This window comes from Pleurodeles waltl, chromosome 3_1 (genome assembly GCF_031143425.1).
Source record: "Pleurodeles waltl isolate 20211129_DDA chromosome 3_1, aPleWal1.hap1.20221129, whole genome shotgun sequence".
Taxonomy (NCBI): domain Eukaryota; kingdom Metazoa; phylum Chordata; class Amphibia; order Caudata; family Salamandridae; genus Pleurodeles; species Pleurodeles waltl.
In genome coordinates, this window is record NC_090440.1 from 897848014 (window position 1) to 897869539 (window position 21526).

Genomic DNA, 21526 nt, shown 5'->3' on the forward strand with positions numbered 1-21526 from the left:
CCCAATAAAATTGAGAGACCTCGACTAATATCTGCAGCACATGAGGGAGCGGCATCTGCACATGCTGGTGTGGCTGCCACGATTTCAATTTTACAGGCTCGTTACTGGTGGCCTGGTCTCTATAAGGAGACGAAGCAGTATGTCCTTTGTTGTGACGTCTGTCAACAAATTAAAGCTTTGACGGCTAGACGCCCGCAGCAGACGCCCCTTCTGATTTCAAATAAACCTTTACAGTGTGTGTACTTGGATCATTGTGGTCCTCTGACACCAGATAGTACATACAAATATATATTGGTTGCTGTAGATTCGTGCTCCAGATTTGTGTGGGTCTGGCCACAGCGCTCGGCTGACGCTCAGACTGTTATTAAAGATTTGCGCATCTTTGTCGATACATTTGCAGTTGCGGCTTTTCATTCGGACCAGGGCCCTGCTTTTGCTTCTAAGGCATTCAGGGACACCATGGCTTCGTTGGGGGTCCAACTCCAGTTCTCGTCTCCTTTTCATCCTGAGGGAAATTCTGTTGTGGAGCATTTAAATCGTGATTTAAAGCAATCCTTAACGGCCAGAGTTATAGGTACGGGTCGTAGTTGGCTAGCCCACCTTTATGGAGTACAGAGAGCACTTAATAACTTGCTTAGAAGGTCCCTGGGGGGTCATACTTCATATGAGTGCCTGTTTGGAACACGAATGTATGTTCCTGATCTAGATGGCCCTGGTGTGGAGACCGCAGATACGCCCTTTGACATAAATGATCGTGTCACTGTTTTGCAGGATTTACAACAATTCCGTGAAGATAACTCTTCTGCGAGTGCTGCCTCCACAGGAATTAAGGATGAGCCAGTAACGCCTACTGGTTGGATACCCAGGATTGGGGATCTTGTGCGTGAAAAGGTCGCAGTAAAGAAAGAATTTGGTCCTTCTTATCGAGCACCAGTGCCTGTCTTAGGGGTTAGCGGCACGAGAACTGTAATTTTACCGCCGCTGCACGGGGCCAAAGGAAATCGCTTTGTTTCCATTGATAATGTCAAGTTACAACATGTGGCCGATTCTGCACAGCAGACCAAGAGGGACACCCAGTAGTTCCGGAATCCCTCTCACTACTGGGGAAGAAGTCCCACTGCAGGTGATTTGCACCGATGCTGTTTCCTCTCCGAGCTTGGGGAGGGTGGAAGCTGATCTTGCGATTGTTCCACAGACGACGATTACTTTGGAATCTTTTGATCAAGTTGCTGTACGTTCTGATGATTTTTCTGAAAATGTGGTTTATAGCGTGCCAAGGCGAGAGCCACCATCTGCTTCTTTGTTCACGTTGCACCTTTTGCAAGGACTGCCTCTGGCTGCTTCAACGACACCGATGATGCCGTGTCAGACTCCTCGTCCTCTCTATCTTCAACCCGAGGTCCACGTAAGTTGCTGTGTTGGCTTAAAAACACATATTTTGTTTTTCCCTGGAACTATTTGTGGCTTTTTATGACTGTAATGACTCTTTTCTTGTGGTTGGGATTTGTGGTTACTTTTTTTTTGGTACTACATGGTCATTTTCTTCCTGAACGATCTGACATTGAGCACGTGGAGACGGTGTTGAAACCACATTTTTCGTCTCATATGGTTCGAAGAGACTTGTCCAATGTGAACATTTCTGCAATACCAATTCCGGATGGGATTGTGTGGGATAAAGTGATGTTTGATATATATGGTCCCACTGAATTGATTTAAATACCGTATGTTCTCAAGTTATCAATGAATTATATCGTTATACCAGGCTTTGTTTCTGATGATTGGGATGTGAAGACAGTAGATTCTATGCTGACGGAATTGCAATATTATACTGTCTACGACGATGAAGATGCTCACCTATTTAGAGATAATCATGGTGGCATGTTTTGCTACAATTATTATGGACACCACTTTATTCATAAAGCTAGTAGCCCTAAGTCGATATTTGATTATGTGCAATGGGAACATTGCCCAACTCCTCCACAGGGGAGTTCTAAAACGTATTATGACAAATTTGCATATTTTTCTGGGCATGATCAACAGAATGCTAAGTCTTACTATTTTAAAGTTACTCTGTATGCTAATAAGCAAATGTTATTGACCGATACTAAATTACTGTATTCGAATTTGTTTGTATCTAAACTTTCGGTTGAGGGGTATGAATATTGGTTTAAGACTGTTGACTTAAAAAGTGTCTGGGGAACGAAAAATTGGCAAATGCGAGGCAGGGACACTTTATTTAGGGCATGTATTATTTCTGTCCAAATGATTTTCCTCAATGACACTGTACAACAGACTAGCTGTTTGGGCTTAGCAACGATTAGAGATTTGAATTTGCCTGGTATACCTGTCCCTTCCAAATTGAACAATTGGCAGCGATATGTTAATGCCACGTTTAGTGAGTTTACACACTGGGTCCAGAATGGTACGCTTAACACTTCATTGATACATCCGGGAGGGTGGTTATTATGGCCCATGGACACTAATGGGTTTCATCAGCGTTTTGTCACCTCTTCAGGGGGGTTCAGGACTAGTAGGGCAGACCCTCGCTACATATCACCAGAACATGCTGATATCATAACTACAGACAGCGTGGGAAAGCTTTGTCAGCAATAGTTGAAGTCATCCACACTGGATGCAGTTAAGTCACATCTCACGTCACTGTCTAATGATACTGACTTACAAGATTTTTTGTCAGGGCCAAAGATGCCACGGAAGAAACGTTTTTTATATGAAGTATATAATGAGATTTGGAAGCTTTCACAACAAGTGGCAGCGGCCCGGTTGAGGCAAATTGATCAGGAAAATCTGATACAGGCTTTGTCTGTTGTGGATAATGGGATACATACCTTTCAGACCGTGTTTACACAATTGACAACATCGTTTCCTCTGCTATAGACATTATTAAATCAGACATGTCTTCTTTATATCATGGGCAGAGTCAGACGCGGTCCATCATGCAGCTGGGTTGAACTCTACAGACCTTGAAGGCAGGTCGCGTTCCGTGGCAGCACATTCGTGCCAGGGAGATATTTGTTTCCTTTAATTTGACTCGTCAACAGCAGCTGATGGCTAAAAAGGAAGCGACGTATGTTATGTTAAATATTGAAAAATTGGAGAAACTGCCTTTTACGGTTGCTGAGATTCCGTCAGCTGAGTGGCTGATTCATGGGGTTATTAATCTGCCTATCTCCACTCTGCAATTTACTTCTTGTTTAAAGCACATTCCGGTGGGTAGATATGAACGGTTGGGAGACAGTTACATACACGAGGTGTGGGAGCTTCCCTTTCTATACAGATGTATTAATGGTTTGAGGGAGGTTTTTCTTGGCGGTAGTGAATGCGAAGCTTCTGTCAGCCATTCCATGGTTTGTAAACAGCTGTCCTTGCACGGGGCATGTAATGCCTCGATTGCTAACTTAGCTTGTTATCTGAAGGGAGTTCCAGTCCCAGTAATTAAAAACATTTTCCAGTTGCTTTCAAACGGCAGTTACATCTTTCTTAACAGTGAACCCTGTTGTGGGATGCATGACGGAATAGTTTACGTGGACGTGGTCGTTGTCACCAAGGCCGTTACGTGCTGCGGGAAAGTGTTGTTTCCCCCCACTCAAGTTAGGGAGGTAGCAGACATCTGGCCTCATATTGCTACTTCCAAGGTGAATTTTGACAAGTTGAGTCGACTAAAGGCTCTATTGTTTCAAAAGCATGTGGCCCTTACATCTGCTAGCAAGGTCATCGGCGGAAATACAGTCCCTTTTGAATACTAACTTTCTGAGTCACTTTGGTGAACTCGTGGGACGTATATTTAATGCATCCAGCACTGCTGGAATTGCAAATTTTTTCAAAGCCGTTGGTGTTGGTTTTGCTCACACCTTCTCTTCTATATTCAGTTTAATACCTTCGGCTTTTCACTCTATTTTCGGAAGCATTTTTGGGGGTTTCCCGATTACTTTGGCTTTATTGGCTGGAGTTTTGCTGTTGCTACTGTTCTTCCGCAATGGCTGTCCCGCTGCGACGAGATCCCATATTGGCGCTCCCGTCGGCGCAGCTGTGTCGTGAACGCATGATGCAGCATTTTGGAGCGACACTCCTGGGACAATTGGAGTGTGACTGGTCTCTGACATTCCGGCCGGTTTTGGATTGTGTGCAGCCCGTGTTTCGGTGCCTTTGGTGCTCGTTTGAACATGCACTGGCTCTCTGTCTCTCACTGCAGCGCTCCCCAGTGGTCGATACTGATCTGTTGATGTTCCCGATTAGGGCTCATTCCCAGACTTGTGCACTACGGTTGCGTTTGCTTCGTGAGGCAGTTTATGAGATTCCCTTCCTGGAGGAAGATGGTATTGTCTCATTCATAGGCCCTGCACGGGGTGCCGCCCTGAATGCTTTTGGGGCTTTGGAACACACCTGCTCCATGGTACTTTTTGGCGTGGATCTTCTGATATTGACATATATCGAAGTGGAGGAACTCCTGCTTTCTATTGCTTCTGTGTTACAAGTGGATTTTTTTTTATAAACGAAAAATTGACATTATATTTCATTTGGCTTTATCGTCACATGCTTCCCAAATTTATGACTTTGTTGTCGTCTGACCTTGTCGAAATGTATACTTTTATTTTTTTTACAGTTGGGGCATATTTTATATTATTGGAACCTCTTGCTACTGACAAGGGGAGGGTGTAGTGTGGTCAGTTTTACGTATCCTCTGTGCATTAGCTTCAGGCTTTAGGCCTTTGTGCATTTTGCCCTGGATGTATGTTATTCCTTTGCTTGCAGCTTAGAGACTCTGTGCACTTTGCTCTAAATGCTTTTTATTAGGCTCCGTACTGTTATTTTTCAAATAGCCAGTTCTACGGTCTTGTTTTATATTTCATATCACACTGTTTAGCCTACTTCAGCACTGGAGTTCCCCATAACACATTCTTGTTCACTCTGTGCTTCAGTCAAGGATACATTCTGGTACATTGCCGATAGACGTGGCAGCAGTTTAGTCTTTGGCATTCCTGCGTAGGGACATTTTGTGATCACGCTGACATGTTAGTTATAAAAACACTTCCTTGTCCCAATACACGCGAGAGGGAGATTCCGACCAGGGAACCACAACTAGACGCTGACTGCCTTGTTGCAGATGCTGAAACAGATCACAGGCCTTTGCTCAGGTATGAAGGCAGATGTCTCCCAAGGGATTCAGAAAGGCAAGTTAGAAGCTTAACATGCTGTGCTCGAAATAGAACTAGCTGAGGGAGAGTAGAAATTGTTACACACCATGATAACGTTATTCTTGTGTTTCACTCTCCTCGTGACTATTTCAATCCTACTGTGTTGTATGGATCTGGTTATTGCGGCTCACGCCTTATTATCTAAAATGCAGTCGTTTTATTAAAACATTATATAAAACTTATACTGCCTTTTGTCATTTGTATATGAGATCATACTGTAAATGAGAGAGTTGGTTTGGATCTGAGTGACCACGACTTCCCTGAGAAGTTCCAAAGATGTAATGCGCTCGGCTGCCCAATCATCTCTTCTCTTTGGGAGAAATGAGGCACTGCTAGTTAGCCGGAGCAAAACCGGGTTTAGGGTGACAGAGGTCCTTCCAAGTGGGTCCGACTCAGTCCCCCACACCGTGAATGATCCTGCTGCCTAGAAATCCAGTAGTCTCATTTAGGATAATGAGAGCCCACGCAACACTGCTAAGTGATTGGAGATAGTGCGGTTGTGTTGTGTTTGTGACATGTTGTGGTATTGTGTGGTATTGTGTGAGTGTGGGCCTGTGCACTGTTTCCCTGCATACCTTTGTGTGTTTGCAACATGTGTATGTGTGAGTGTTTGTGTTTTGTGGCGTGTTTGTTCTGTATATGCAAGTGTGTGTTTGGCTGTATGTGAGTGTGTGTGTTAATGTGCAGTTACGTGTGAGTCGCACCCCCTTTCCAAATGTCTGTTGTGTGATTGTACAAAAATTGACAGTCTACAACAGTAACAGGTAAGAGTGTGTACTTGTGGTTGCTGTCTTCGTTGTCGTCACAGATCTGAAAGTCTTTGGATGAGCAGAAGCAGTGGGAAGACGTCTTGTTCTGGTTCCATGGTGGCTCCTGACGAGTATGGCTTCTGGAAGGTGAGTGTCTCCTTTGATGCCGTTGGTTTCTGTGGTGGTGCGACCATGGCAGAAACCTTGGCAGTGTGCAACCTTGTAATCTGACCAGCAGAAAATGGTCTCCATCAGCCTGCACCGTCATCCGTGGCAGCCAGACCCACAGTGGCAGTGCCGGCGGTGCTTTGGCTGTCTTATGTTTGGAATACCGCCATGGTCATAATTTGTCAGTCTTCTCTGCCAGCCTTTTCTCAGCCACCGCTTGATGAATCACCTCTAAGCTTTCGGCACAGCAGTTGACCTCAGGTGCGTACTAGTTTAAAAACAATTGTGAAGCTCGTTAAACAGTACCAAAGTTACTGGCAAAATAAAAAAAAACTTTCCTATGGAAAATAAGGCCTAACTATAGCTACCTACTGATGACTGCTTTTATAGTAGTACAGTTTAAAAAGTAACTCACAAAATGTAACATCATGTAAAATGTATGTTTTTAAGAAATGTTACATCACATATATGTATATATAAATATACACACATATAGGATGTGTCTGTTTACATAAGTATATATATTTTATATAATATTACATTTTATTGAAATGTATTAATTTACATTATATTAATGTTATACTGTACATTAAAATATTTGATTTACTATTTTAAACTATAAACATATATATATAGTAAAAAGAATATTTTGTATGTGTTTAACAACATTAGCGTATCTTGATTTTTGTACTTACCACTATAAGTACAGGAAAACAATATTTTTATAATCAATATTTTTAACACAATATCGATCCGCACTGACATGGTTGGAATGTGCTGCAATACATGGCCAAATAGTCATATCCTTGATTGTTTTGCCTATATGCAGCTGGATGGGGGGCCATTTCAGGCACCTTAGGCCTTGCAACAGATTTTTTTCAGCTATGTTTGTGTACCCTACATACAAAAATGCCAGCCCCGGGCCCTTTTCGGTGCAACAGCCAAATATGTTCTTTCACCCTCTGTGGTAACATGGAACCTTGCCTGTGTTTTGTTGTGTCTCTAGCCAGTGTCAGGGACTTCTGACATCCGTATGCCTATTGTCCGAGTTGGCGAGAGAGAGAGTTGAGTAGTAAATTTCAGTATGGTGGATGTTCATTACGTTCACTGATACTGTCGTTTCGATCCGGGCCTAAGCACCTTCATGGTGGTGCCCATTATCTATAAATCAAAAATACTCTGGCGTCATAATCTGTGTTTTCATGGAGTGGCATACAGGGTTAGGACTTTTCTTTTACTTGTGACCCTACCAGTCCTCTCGACAGCCAAGGCCCTGGGTTTATCTGGCTGTTGTTGTTCTACTTCTTCAAGTGTTAGCCTTTAGAAGGCCAAGATGGCTTGGCTTCTCCCCACTGATATGCACCCTAAATCACCACTACAGTCATACACAGATGAAGAGGTTTACTTTCCCACACTTGGAGCAGACCTTCCCTTGTGCAGGGCATTTGACGACCTACTTATCTTTGAGCGTATTTGGGGTCCTCTGCTGGCATGCAACCACATCTATTCACCCACATCGCACCTGCTGTATGAGCACTTCGCTGTAATTTGACTATCAGATGAAATGGTCCCCTCCTAAATGAATGGAGTAGTCCTGCTCCTCTCATTGTCATAAGGTGCCATTATCTTTTTCCATGAACATGGAATGCCAAAGAATCACTACAGCCAGGAAGTAAGTAGCAAACTACTGCCTACTTATCTGTGACAATATGGACACCCTTTTCGAAGAAGTAAGTTAACTTATGGCTGCTCTCAAAAGCACCTACTCTATTGTATTGGTCCTCAGGGACATATTATGTACAGCCTTCCAGATAACAGAATAATAAAGAACCTCAAACTAGCAGAACAATTAGTTCCTCACTAAGAAAGACATTCAAAATCAGTTAGAGGAAAGCAAAGAAAAAAAACTTCTGAGACCTATCAATGGATCTTTTTTATTTGCATCACCGACTAAAATATGATAAGAGATATATCCTACAGCAAATATTTATTGACCTTCATATCTGAAATGACCACCTTGAGCAGGTCCTTCCCTGCTTCCTTATTGTCTTTCATTTGGCTATAAAGTATAGCACTGAGATCTCTAATCTGATCTTGTTCAATAACCTCACTGAAACATGGCCAAATAAATCATCCCCTGCTAAAGCGCAGTTGTGGTTCCAAACCATTGCTGCACTAAATCATGAATCACAATTAAGAGGAGAGACTTTTTTCACACCCCTCTCCCAATTTGTGAAAAAAAAAAAAGACATGTTAGAACGCTTTGTCACGGCTACAAACTTTATGACATTTCAGAATTTCACATAATATGAAATTACAAAAAAATCATATTACATGATTTTACATGCCTTTTTTGAGCGAGCAAGCGCTAAAAACCAGCAGGAGACTGGTTTACACAGAAAATATTTCACCAAGGTACAAGATTTTACAGATTCTGCATTAATGCTGCTTATCAGCTACTGGACGATTCTTTGTATTAAAGAGAGAAAAAGAATGATTTTAGAAAGACGGGTGAGCTGTGCAACTCTATGCAAAACTCGTCAGCAACTTGCAGTTTCCTTATTATGAACAGTAGTGGGTAGTTTATTCCATATAATACTGTTACATATAAAATAAGTGTTTTACATTATGAATATGAGGCCATAGTACACACAGATAGTACATGTGTTTGCTAGTTGCAACACTCTAGAAATTCCAGATATTTTTTAGGACTTGATACAGACACAACAATTCCACAATCCCACTCAGTGTCTATCAACTGTAAAGATATCATAACTCTACAGACTATTTCATATTTTGAATTGCGACTCAGGCATACAGTACACCTGCAGAAACCTCACTTTCTGGAAATTGATTATAAATGGCATTCGGGAAACTATCTACATGCTGATTGTAACAATCTACTCCTCTAAGGATGCCTCTCCATGGACTATTCACTCCTCCATCCATAATATCTTGTTTAATCTTTGTGCCAGTGACCAGAACTGATACTGGGGAAGGTTGTTTGCCTGGGCGTATGTGGGAAATTTGATACTACAGGCATGCCCCTTTTCTAATTTATTTTTAAATGGTCGAAAACAAGTGCATAGTCACAAGTGGCCACAATCCAAAATATATGACGATAGGGACCCAAAAGTGGTCCACATCTAAGAGGACACAATTTTTCTACCTTTAGACAGTTGTGTCCCTTTGACATAGATTTGGATTCGCTTCCTAATACGTTAGATAGCTGAATAATCAGGGACCATCATAGAGGTTTGTGGTTAGTTGAGCAAAGGGCAATTAATACATTGTTTGCTCAGCATTTTGTTCTTCTCTCACACTCAACGGGAAGCATACTGAGATGTGAGTGCGTGTATGCCTCACGGAAACTGACTTGGAAACCAGAAAGACAATCGTTGGCAATTGTAACTCTGCAGCTGCCAAATCTTAAGGCTGGTGAATAATAACTCTTAACAAGGGGAATTCACAAGTAAATCATTAATGAAAGGCAGAAGCTGAAATTCTGACCCTTTCCTTGAAAATGTTGAACAATGAACTAAATGAGCAATTGGCTGGTAATTAAAGATATCATTAAACTCAGCAGATAAATACTTTCGGAGTAAGGAGCCAGATCAAAAAGCACCTATGTGGTGCCACCCACTCTATAACATTGTGTACATCACCAGAGTAACACATTGGCTTGGTGATGGTTAATGACCACCGCATGTAGTGGTAAGATGGGTCCATTTGTGTGTGAATGAAGTGAAGGTGCTGGGTTCTGTTTGGACTTGAAGTGTAAACAAAATTCATAGAGTGAAGTGGCTAGTCAGAGACTATAGTGGCTCGGAGTGTAGCAGAGTATGGTAAAGGGATGTAGGTTACAGTAGAGAAGAGTGGTTTACAGTCTGGTTGATTTTTGTAGAGTGGAGTGGTGTACAGTACAATGTTGTACAGTGTGGTAGAGTGGATCAGCATGCAATGTTATAGAGTACAATGGCATTAAGGCCCTTGTTACAACCCTGGCAGTCGGTGCTTAAGCAGCGGTAATGCCGCCAACAGGCCAGTGGTAAAAAAAATGGGATCATGACCACGGCGGAAACCGCCAACATAGAAAGCCACTTTAACAGTCCGGCCGCCAGGGCGGTAGCAACAAACACCGCGGCGGTAACCGCCAATAGACAGGCGGAAGACAAAGTACCACCCACGCTATTACAAGGCACCAATCTGCCAGCATTTCTGGGGCGGTATCAATGACATCAAAAGCACGGCATAAACAGTACACTGAAGGGGAACCACTCACCTTTTGACACTCAACAAAGAACCAGGAAGCCATGGAGTCTGAACTATAGGTCCTGCCGATGCTAGTGTATCTGCTAATACACCAGGAATATCAAAGAAGGCTGTGGTGACGACCACAGTGAGTACTGCACCTAGCACACAGGAGAGAGGGGAGGAAAAAGAGAGTGAAACACACACGCAACACCCCCACCCCCACCCTCACCCACAACACAATACATACAAAAGCATGCATTAACATTACATGTACACCCCGTAACCCCCTGGAAGAACGCAAGGACAAAAGGAATGGAGTGAAATAAGTGATATTTGGAAAATGCAGATAAAGTTAATGATTGTAAACAACAGTATATAAAAATATTTACAATATGTACAGAGGGCCGTACACTGTCCTTTGCAAATGACCGTGGCCCAGTGGGCCAAAAAAACATGGGCGAAGCCCACACTTGACTCGTACCTCAAAACAGAGAGAACACTTTAGGGGCATCAGGTCGAAAACACACAGGCACCTCACGGGGAAGGGGAGAGGGGGTGCACCTCAGCCGGAAGATGACACTATGCCACTGCTCCTGGGGGGTGCAATATGCCCACAGCAATGTCCTGGGGAGTGCAAAGCCACAGTCTCTCAAGTGGGTGGCTTGCCCACTGCTTGGTACTGTAGAGTGCAAAGCCGCAGTCGCTCAAGTCTCTCAAGTGGGTGGGTTGCCCACTGCTTGGTCCTAGGGAGAGCAAAGCCACAGTCTCTTAAGTCTCTCAAGTGGGTGGGTTGCCCACTGCTTGGTCCTGGGGAGTGCAAAGCCACAGTCTCTCAAGTCTCTCAAGTGGGTGGGTTGCCCAATGCTTGGTCCTGGGGAGTGGAAAGCCACAGTCTCACACGTGGGTGACATGTCCCACTGGTTCTTGAGGGGGCCTTGTACCCAGTCTGCTTCATCCTGCCAAGGATTGGGTGAGTGGATGCATATCTCCACTGGTTCTGGAGCGAGCCTTGTGCCCAGTCTGCTTCATCCTGCCAAGGATAGGGTGAGTAAATACATATCTCCACTGGTTCTGGAGGGGGCCCTGTGCCCAGTGATGCTGCACTTGGGGTGTGGCAGTTCACATTCCCTCACCTGGGTGTCTGAGGCACGAGATGTGCAGGGAAGAGGTAGCATGATACTCCATGCAAACTGCTGGAAGTGCCGGTGCTTGTTCCACAAGTGGTGGGTGGAGGGTCCAGGCTGTCTCCTGCAGCCTCAGACGGCTGCCCACTAGAGATGCTGCTGATGATAGATGTAGTGGCACGGGCTGGGCATGTGGCGTTGCATATGGCGGTGCAGGTGGTGGTGCCTGCGGCGGTATCTGCGGCGAAGATGCTGCCGATTCTGGCCGTGGTGCAGGTGCTGGTAGTAGTGGATGGAGACACCAGGCCGTCTCCAGCAGCCTTGGATGGCTGCCCACTGGGGATGATGCTGCTGACTGTGGCAGTGGCGGTGCAGGTGGAGGTGCAGGTGGTGGTGCTTGCGGCGGTGCTTTCTGCGGTACAGGTTGCTGGGCTGTCAGGACTAATGGTGGTCACCAGTCCCTCACCTGGAGGCTCCGAGCCCTGAAGTACCTTGTCTTTGGTTTTCTTGCCCTTCCCCACCTTGGCAGATGCTGCTGAGACCTTGGCACTGGCAGATGCAGTTTTGGAGGCCTTGCTGGGTGGGTCGTGCGTCTTGTCCATGCTGCATGCTGGCCCCTTCTTCACCTTGGCAAGTGGCGGAATCGGTTGGTCCTTTCCATTGCTCGGTGGCACACTGCCAGCCCTGACCCCCTTTGATCCCCTGGGACTTGCAGGTACCACAGTGGACACCGAGTTGGTGGCTGAGGTGCTGGTCTGGGATCTTGACACCCTGGCCCTAGGGGAAGGACGGGGGAGGCGTAGGGAAGAGGTCAATGTTAGCCAGGAAAGGTTTTTTAGACACACTTGGACGGGAAGATGCAGGGGGTTTGGGAGTGGAGGACGAGGGAGTGGTTGTAGGAGGTGTACGTCTGCTGAGTTTGGGTGAAGGTGCATGGGCTGGATGCTGTTGTGAGGTGGATGGTTGTTGAGTGGGTGTGTGCTTGCGTTTGTGTACTTTGGGAGGAGGGGTCACCGACACACTGAGAGAGGACACAGCGCACGTGTGCATGGTTGTGGGGGTGGTGACTGGCCATGAGGGGTGTGTAGTGATGGGCGTCCTTGTGATGGAGGTAGTTGCTGATGATGTAGTGCATGCAGGTGTGAGTGGTGACGCTACTGGGAGGGAGGTGGACGAAGAGGAGGAGGGGGACACAGTGGAGGCAGTGGATGTTGGTATGTTTGCATGGGTATGGTGCTTGTGTGAGTGCCTGTGAGATGATGTGTGGTGCTTATGTTTTCCTGAGCCACTTTTGTGTGATTGATTTGTGTGCATGCTGGTCTGAAAATGTGCTTGGGATAGGGTGAGGTAGAGGGGATTGGGTCTGGGTAGTGGAAGTTGGAGGGGGGAGGCTGGACACAGGGACAATGGCTGCCGTCAGTGCTGAGGCCAGAGCTTGAAATGCTCTCTGTTGGGCCACCACGCCAGAATGAATGCCCTCCAGTTATGCATTTGTTTGCTGCAAATGCCTCTCGACACCCTGGATGGCATTCAAAATGGTTGACTGCCCAAAAGAGAGGGATCTCAGGAGGTCAATAGCCTCTTCACTGAGGGCAGCAGGACTGACTGGGGCAGGGTCTGAGGTGCCTGGGGCGAAGGAGATGCCCACCCTCCTGGGTGAGCGGGCACGGGAAACACATTGAGGGGCTGCTGGGAGGGCAGTGCTGGTAGGGGGGCTGGTGGCTGTACCTGTTGTTGGGGTGGGCACAGAGGTGTCCGCCACCGCCAGGGAGCTTCCATTAGAGGAGGAATCGCTGTCACTGGTCTCCCTTCCTGTTGCCATCGTGGAGCTCCCCTCACCCTCCGTCCCACTGGTGCCTTCACCGTCAGTGGATTCGGGCTCCAGGCCCATGTGGGAGGCAGCTCCCTTCGTCGCCGGTGCCTCTGCTCCTTCGCAAGATTATGCTAATTCACACAAGGACAGGGTGACAATACAAAAAGGGGGGGAGACATAGGATACACTTGGTCAGTGCCAGCAACAACCCTACCGTTGGCGGACAAAACACACAGGGAGCAGCCCTATGTACTAGGCCATGCCCAACCAGTCACTAAGGTAGTCACCAGCCCATGGGGTACAATGCCTAACACCAGCATCTGCACACCTGACACCCACAGGACCCTGCCCAGTAGTAGTTGGCCACCATTGGGGTAGGAGTGCCCTTTAGAGCCTGCACACAAGGGACCTACCCTGTCATAATTGCCCTGGCCTATGGGCACCCACTGCCCCCATCCCCCACCCTGTTAGCTCCTAAAGCGCACAAAGTCAGCTTTCAGAATCTGTACTCACCCCCTTGTGGCTGCTGTGATGCCCTGAAGCGCCCATCCAACTCCAGATAGGCCACCACCAGGATGCAGAACATCAGGGGGTTCATGGTGCGACGGGCACCCCTTCCATGTTGCGAGGCCAGCTCCAGCTGGGCCTCCACTGTTTTCTTCGTCCAGCAGCGCAGGTCCTCCCATCTCTCACGGCAGTGGGTGCTCTGCCTGTGATAGACGCTCAGGGTCCGCACCTCCTTGGCGATGGCACACCAAATACAATTTTTCGGGTGGGCGCTGACCTTGAGGGAAAAGACAGCGGAAAATGTAATTACTCACCCGTCCCGACCGTCATACTCATTGCCCACCAGTTCCCACCCATGCCCTGACACGCATACACTCACCACCTCTCATGCAGCACTCAGGCCAGGACTCCTTAGCAACCGCCAACATGTGGCTTACATCCACACCACTCCAAACAGGCATTGCTCACACATCATGCTCACAGTGTACTCACCTGTTTCTCTGGAGGACCGTAGAGTAATGTGTACTGGGGTAGGACCCCATCCACCAGTTTCTCCAAATCCTCCTCAGTGAAGGCAGGGGCCCTTTCCCCAGACACTCTAGCCATTGTCGCTTCCAGACTCAGGTCACAGCAGCACATGCAGTGTAGATCCTCTCCTGTTGACGGTCAGGTAGCAAGTGAGTGAATAGCTAGGGAATGGCGGTGACATCCGCGGCGGTGCATACCGTCACCACTGGCGTACATCGCCATTGGCTCCTGGGACCCATAGGGCCCAATGATAACCAATGCGAAATGCGCGGCGGTCATCGACCGCCTACCGCGATGCAGCACAACGCCAGCGCACTTACCTCATTTCCCCTTGTTCCTCCTCACAGGTCAGACAGACGCCATTTTAGGGGGGCACATAGCATGGCACCTAGCTGCATCACAGACCATATTGGCACATCTACTGACTCTCGACTTCACACACTGCTTCTGTAACACAAATTCCAAAACAATTGTGCCATCTATATGGAAATATGACTTTCTGCTCACCGTCCTTCTAAATAGGCTAGAACCGCTGAGGCAGATGATGAGATGGTGGCATACTTCGGTGTTCATACCTCTGGTGGACCTGTTGACAGTGGAAGACAGACACATTATCATCACATACAGACTTGATCGTGCCTCAATCCAAGAACTGTGTGCCCAATTGTAGCCAGACCTGATGTCAGCTATCCATCAGCCCACAGGAATACCCCCTCTGGTGCAGGTTCTGTCAGTGCTCCATTTTCTGGCAAGTGGTTTCTTTCAAACTACAGTGGCCATGGCATCAGGGATGTCTCAGCCAATGTTCTCAAACGTGTTGACCAGACCATTGTCTGCCCTTCTGAAGCAAGTGCGCAGCTACATCGTTTTCCCCCAGGTGGATGATTTGGCCACAGTGAAAGAGGACTTCTATGCCATGGGACATATCCCCAACATCATTGGTGCCATTGATGGTACACATGTTGCATTTATCTCCCCACCCTGCAGAAATGAACAGGTCTACAGGAATAGAAAATGCTATCATTCGATGAATGTGCAAATGGTGCATTTGGCGAGCCAGTGGATCTCCCATGTGAATGCCAAATATCCTGGCTCAGTGCATGACGCCTATATCTTGAAGAATAGCAGCATCCCTTATGTGATGGGGCAACTCCAGAGGCACCAGGTGTGGCTAATAGGTGAGCCCAAGGTCCCCACACAGTATAAGTTGGGGTCTGAGTGTGGGGTTGTCCCTAACGGGTAGTGTGTGTCTAACAGTTATCCCTCGATATTTGCAGGCGACTCTGGTTACCCCAACCTCTCGTGACCCCAGTGAGGAATCCCAGGACAAGGGCAGAGGAATGTTACAATGAGGCACATGGGCACATGGGCGTACAAGGAGGATTATTGAGAGAACCTTCGGCCTCATGAAGGCCAGGTTCCAGTGCCTCCATCTGACAGGTGGATCCCTGTACTACTCACCCAAGAAGGTGTGCCAGATCATCGTGGCATGCTGTATGTTGCACAACCTGGCCTTGAGACGCCAGGTGCCCTTTCTGCAGGAGGATGAACCTGGAGATGGTCTTGTGGCAGCGGTGGAGCCTGTGGACAGTGAGGAAGAGGAGGCAGATGAAGAAAATGTGGACAACAGAACAAACATTATGCAGCAGTACTTCCAGTGACACACAGGTAAGAGACTGTAAATCAACTTTACATTTCAGTAAACTTTTGGACATTGTACATGGTAGCCTCTTACCCTCTGTCTATGGACACTGACTGTTCCCTTTGGATTCTCTATTTTCAGATCTGTGTACCCCATTCTGGCTACTGCTAAATATACTGCTGCCCACCAACTGTCATCCTGTGGTATATTTCACTGAACATAGACGTTGCAGTGCTTTGATAATGTTGTAATAATACATCTTTCTAATCATTAGACTGACTCCAGTATGGTTTATGTTTCAAGGGTGTTTATTTTTTATGCAAATTAGTATGGGGTAAGGGCAAGGGGCTGGGGTGATGGTGGAGGAATGTCGAGTTAGAGTCCAGTCTATTGGTATCACAGGTCTATTGTCCAATGGGGCATTGGAAGGGGAGCAATGGCAGTTCAAGGTGGACAGGGTGACATAGTCGGACAGAAGGGTGACAATCAGGAGGGTCTTATTTCCTGGCGGGGGTCTTGCCAATGTTCTCTGTCTTCTGCCTGGATCGCAGGGTCTGTTTGCAGGGTGGTTCTCCTTCTGCAGGGCGTGGGCTGCTGGTGGCCTGTTGTTCCTGTGGTGGTGCCTCCTGTCCACTAGCGCCGGCAGAGGTGGAAGGCTGTTCCTCGGTTTGGCCAGTGCCAGGGGCCCGTTGTTGTGCCACTGCATCCCTCATGGTCTTTCCCATGTCAGCCAGCACCCATGCAATGGTGACCAGGATGGTGTATATTTTAGTTACGTCCTCCCTGATCCCCATGTACTATCCCTCCTGCAGCGGCTGGGTCTCCTGTAACTTGGCCAGTACCTGGCCCATGGTCTTCTGGGAATGGTGGTATGCTCCCATGATGTTTGAAAGCGCCTTGTGGGGGGTCGGTTCCCTGGGCCTGTCCTCCCCCTGTCACACAGCAGTCCTCCCAGCTTCCCTGTTGTCCCGTGCCTCTGTCCCCTGAACTGTGTGCCCACTGCCACTGACCCCAGGTCCCTGATCGTCCTGGGTTTGTTGGGTTGCCTGGGGTCCCTGTAGTGGTGGACACACTGCTGATTGACATGTCCTGGGAACAGAGGTATGGGCCCGCTGGGTGGGTGCTGTGGTAGTGTTTCCTGAGGGGGGAGGCTTTGTGGTGGTTTGGAAGTGTGGCAGGGTAACCGACTGTCCAGAGGTCTCTGATGGGCCAGGTTGGTCATCGTGATCCAGGAGTGCTGTCATCCCTGTGGGCCTCTTCTGGGGGGGGCTGGATGTAGCTAGCATCTCCTCTCCGGTGACGTTGGGTAGGGGTCCTGTTGGGATGCCAAATGCATTGTTATTGTATCTGTGTGTGCCATCTTGTGCAACAGGTGTGTTTCCCTCTTATGATTGTGCTTCCCCTGTCGGCTTGACCTTGTGTGAGTGGTGATTTTGTGGGCTGGGTGAGTCTCTCTATTGGGCATGCTGGGTGCTGGGTGTCCATGCAGGCCTGTGATTGGTGTCCATGCGTTGTTGTTGCATGCAGGGGTTGGTATTGGGATGGGTGAGTTGTGATAGTGAGATATATGTGAGTTGGTAGAGTGATGGGAGTGAGGGAAAGGATGGGGGTATGTGATGGCATGCAGGTAGGGTGGGGGATATAGTAGTAAAGACATGACTTACCAGAGTCCAGTCCTCCTGCTACTCCTGTGAGGCCCTCAGGATGCATTATTGCCAAGACTTGCTCCTCCCATGTTGTTAGTTGTGGGGGAGGAGATGGGGGGTCCACCGCCAGTCCTCTGTTCAGCAATCTGGTGTCTTGTAACCATGGAACACACCTTCCCCCATAGGTCGTTCCACCTCTTCCTGATGTCATCCCTTGTTCTTGGGTGCTGTCCCACGGCGTTTACCCTGTCCACGATTCTCCACCATAGCTCCATCTTCCTTGCAATGGATGTCTGTTTCACCTGTGATCCGAATAGCTGTGGCTCTACCCGGATGATTTCCTCCACCATGACCCTTACCTCCTCCCCTGAAAACCTGGGGTGTCTTTGGGGTGCCATGGATGTGGTGTGAGTGATATGTGTGAGGATGTGTGAGGTGATGTGTGTGGTGATGTGTTGGGGTGTATACTGTGCGTGGATGGTGTATGGGTGATGGTGTTCTGTGCCTCTGATTGAGTTGGTGCTCTTTGCTTGTCTCTCTGCGCTTGGTCTCTTTTTTTTCATTGTAAGGGGTTGTGGGTAATGTGGGTGTGTGTTTTATAGTGGTATGAGTGTGAGGGTGTGGTGTGTGTATGTGTGTCAGGTGTGTGTATTTTTAATTGTCCAATGTGGTGTGGTTTTGTAAGTGTGTGTGCATTTTGAGCGCAGCGGTGTGTACCACCAATGGTTTATCGTGGTTGAAAGACCGCCGCGTTGATTCATTGGTCGCGATACTGTGGGCATATTCATGTTGGCGTAATGGTGTGGGTTTTGCTATTGCCAGTTTATCACTGACCTTTCGTGTGGAAGACTTGTGTGGGTGTCTGCATTGTGGCGGGATTCTCTGTTTGGGTCATAATTCCCGTGGCGGATTACTGCCGCGGTCACGGTATCATGGCGGCCGTCGGCACGGCAGTAGGTGGCATTTACCACCAGGGTTGTAATGAGGGCCTAAGTGTCGTAGAGTAGAGTGGTGTACAGTTGAGTTCTGGACTAAAATGGGGTACTGTGACAGAGCTGAGCTGACTAAAGTGTCTGTTGTATAGTGGACTACCGTATTGTACAGTACAGTAGAGTGTTGTACAGTGGTATACAGTATAGTACAGTGTTGTACAGTGGAGTGAAGGGGTATAGACAGAGTAAGGTGTTGGAGGGTGACACACGGTGTAATAGAGTGTTGCAGAATGGAGTTGCATAGAGTACAGTAGTGTGTGCAACAGTGGAGCTGAGTAGAGTGGATTGTTGCATAGTAGCATAGAGTGGTTTAAAGTCTCATGCAGTGGAGTAGATTTGAGTGGAGTGGTGTAACATACTGTGTGGTAAAGTACAACAGGGTGTATTGGTGTGTCATACAGTAGAGTGGCGTGGAGTGGAGTGTACAGGTAGAAAACGGTTATAAATTTGAGATGTGTCTCAAACAGTAGAGTGGAGCACTGTGTCTTACAGGAAAGTGTTTTATAATGCAATCCAGTGTTGAAAATGGACGTGTAAAGCCACAGAGTGGACTATAGAATTGTACAGTGGAGTGTAGGGGGATAGAGTGTAGTAGAATGTTGATGAGTGGTAGACCTTTATAAAGTAGAGTTATATAAAGTGAAGGAGAGTGTCATACAATAGAGCTGCATAGGGTGGAATAGGAACACTGCAGTGGCATAGAGTGGATTACCGTAAAATGTAGTAGCATACAGCGGAATAGTGTACAGTGCGACTACTGTACAGTGGAGTGCAGACGAGTGGAGTGGCATAGCATGGAATAGCATAGATTGGAGTGTGTACAGTGGTGTGGCATGGAGTGGAGTTCAGTACAGTGAATTAGCGTAGAGTGGGGAGAAATACATTGAAGTGGGCTAGAGTAGAGTTGAGGAAACTGTTATAAGTTGGCATGGTGCCTCATACATTAGAGTGGGGTGTCGTGTAGTACAGTGTTGGAAACTGTTATAGAGTACAGTAGAGTGTTCTTCAATAGAGTATACAAGCATAGAGTTGGTGCAAATTTGGATATTGAGTGTACGGGGATAGAGTAGACTAGAGTCTAGTAGAGTGGCAGAGAGTGTAGTAGAGTTTTGTAGAGTTATATAGCGTGGAAGAGAGGACACCGGAGTGCATTACAGTGGAGTACCATGCAGTGGAGTTGCATGAAGTGGAATAGGGTACAGTGGGGTAGCGCACACTGGAGTGGCATAGAGTGGAGTGGCATTGAGTGTAATAGCATGCAGTGTAGTTGTGAACAGTGGAGTGGCCTTAAGTGTAATAGTGTATAGTGTAGTAGCATACAGTGGAGTGCCATACAGTAAAGTGGTTTAGACTAGATTGGTGTAATGTGGGGTGGGGTACATACAGTAGAGTGGGGTACACTGGAGTGGGGTAGAGTGGAATACTATACAGTAGAGCGGAAAGACTTAAGTTGCCTAGTTTATAATAGAGTAAAATGAAGTGGCATATAGTGGGTGAGGGTAGACAGGAGAACATTGGAGTGGCATAAAGTAGACTAGTGTAGAGTGGAATAGTGTACAGTAGAGTAGCATAGAGTTGAGTGGCATACAGTGGAGTGGTTTAGACTGGAGCAGTGTACAGGGGAGTGTGGTAGAGTGAAATAACAGACAGTGGAGTGGTGTAGAGTCGAGTGGCGTCCAATGGACTAGCAAAGAATAGAGTAGCATAGAGTGGCATGTTGTACACTGAAGTAGCATAGAGCGGAGTGGCGTATAGTGATGTGGCATACAGTAGAATAGTGTAGAGTGGAATGGTGTTCAGTAGAGTGAGATAGACTGGAATTGTGTATAGTGGAGTTACATACAGTACATTGGTGTACAGTGAAGTGGTGTAGACAGGAGTGGCATATACTGTAACAGGGTAGAGTGTGATACCATACACTGGAGTAGCATACAGTGGAGTGGCATCCAATGAAATAGTGTAGAATGGACTGTGGTAGAGCGGAATAACATGTACAAGAGTGGCGTAGAGTGGAGTATTAAAAAGTGGAGTGGCATACAGTGGCCTAGGCTAGAGTGGTGTGGCATACAGTGGAGTGCTGTAGAGTATTATAGCATATACTGCACTAGGCCGGAGGAGAGTGCCATACATTGAAGAATGGTGCACTGAAGAGGCATACAGTTGAGTTGCATACAGTGTTAGAGAGTAGAGTGGACTGGCCTAGAGTGAAGTTGTGAACAGTGTAATAGCATAGAGTGGAGTGGTGTAGAGCAGTGTGCATGAGCCCCCCCATCCTAGGGCACCCTGGAGACCACCATCTCTCTGGGGCAAAACATTTATTTTCAATGGGTGACCCATACGGCCTACCCCATAGCCCTGGGGACTGCCACCTCCCCGGGCTAAATATGAAATTAATGCAGGGGGCCTGCGTGGCCCCCCTGTTGACCCAGGGACCACCACCTCCCAGGGCTAAGTGAGCAGTAATGAGGGACTGCATGGAGCCCAAGCTCCAGGGCCCATCATCTCCTGGGGGCTACATTATATGTGATGGGAACCCCACAGGACCTGGGGACCACCATCTCCCTGGGGCTAAATGTTTAAAAAGAATGGGAGAGGGGCAGCAGAGCCCCATACTTCCACCCCGAGGACCAGCTCCTGCTATGTCCCAGGAGGCCCACCCTTGGGACATAGCTGTTTGCTCTGTCTTGCCATGAGTTTTGACAGTTCCCACCAAGTCAGAGGAAACACTCCGGTTCCAGCGGACGAGACCTGTGAAAGTGCTCTTGTCCTCAGGAAGCTGAGGTTTCATCTCTTTCCCTTTCAACAGAGATGTGGGCAGGGAAAGAGAGGAAATGGATTCTCTTGCACACAGGGAGCTGCATGCTTAGCAGCTTCCTGAGTGCAATAACAA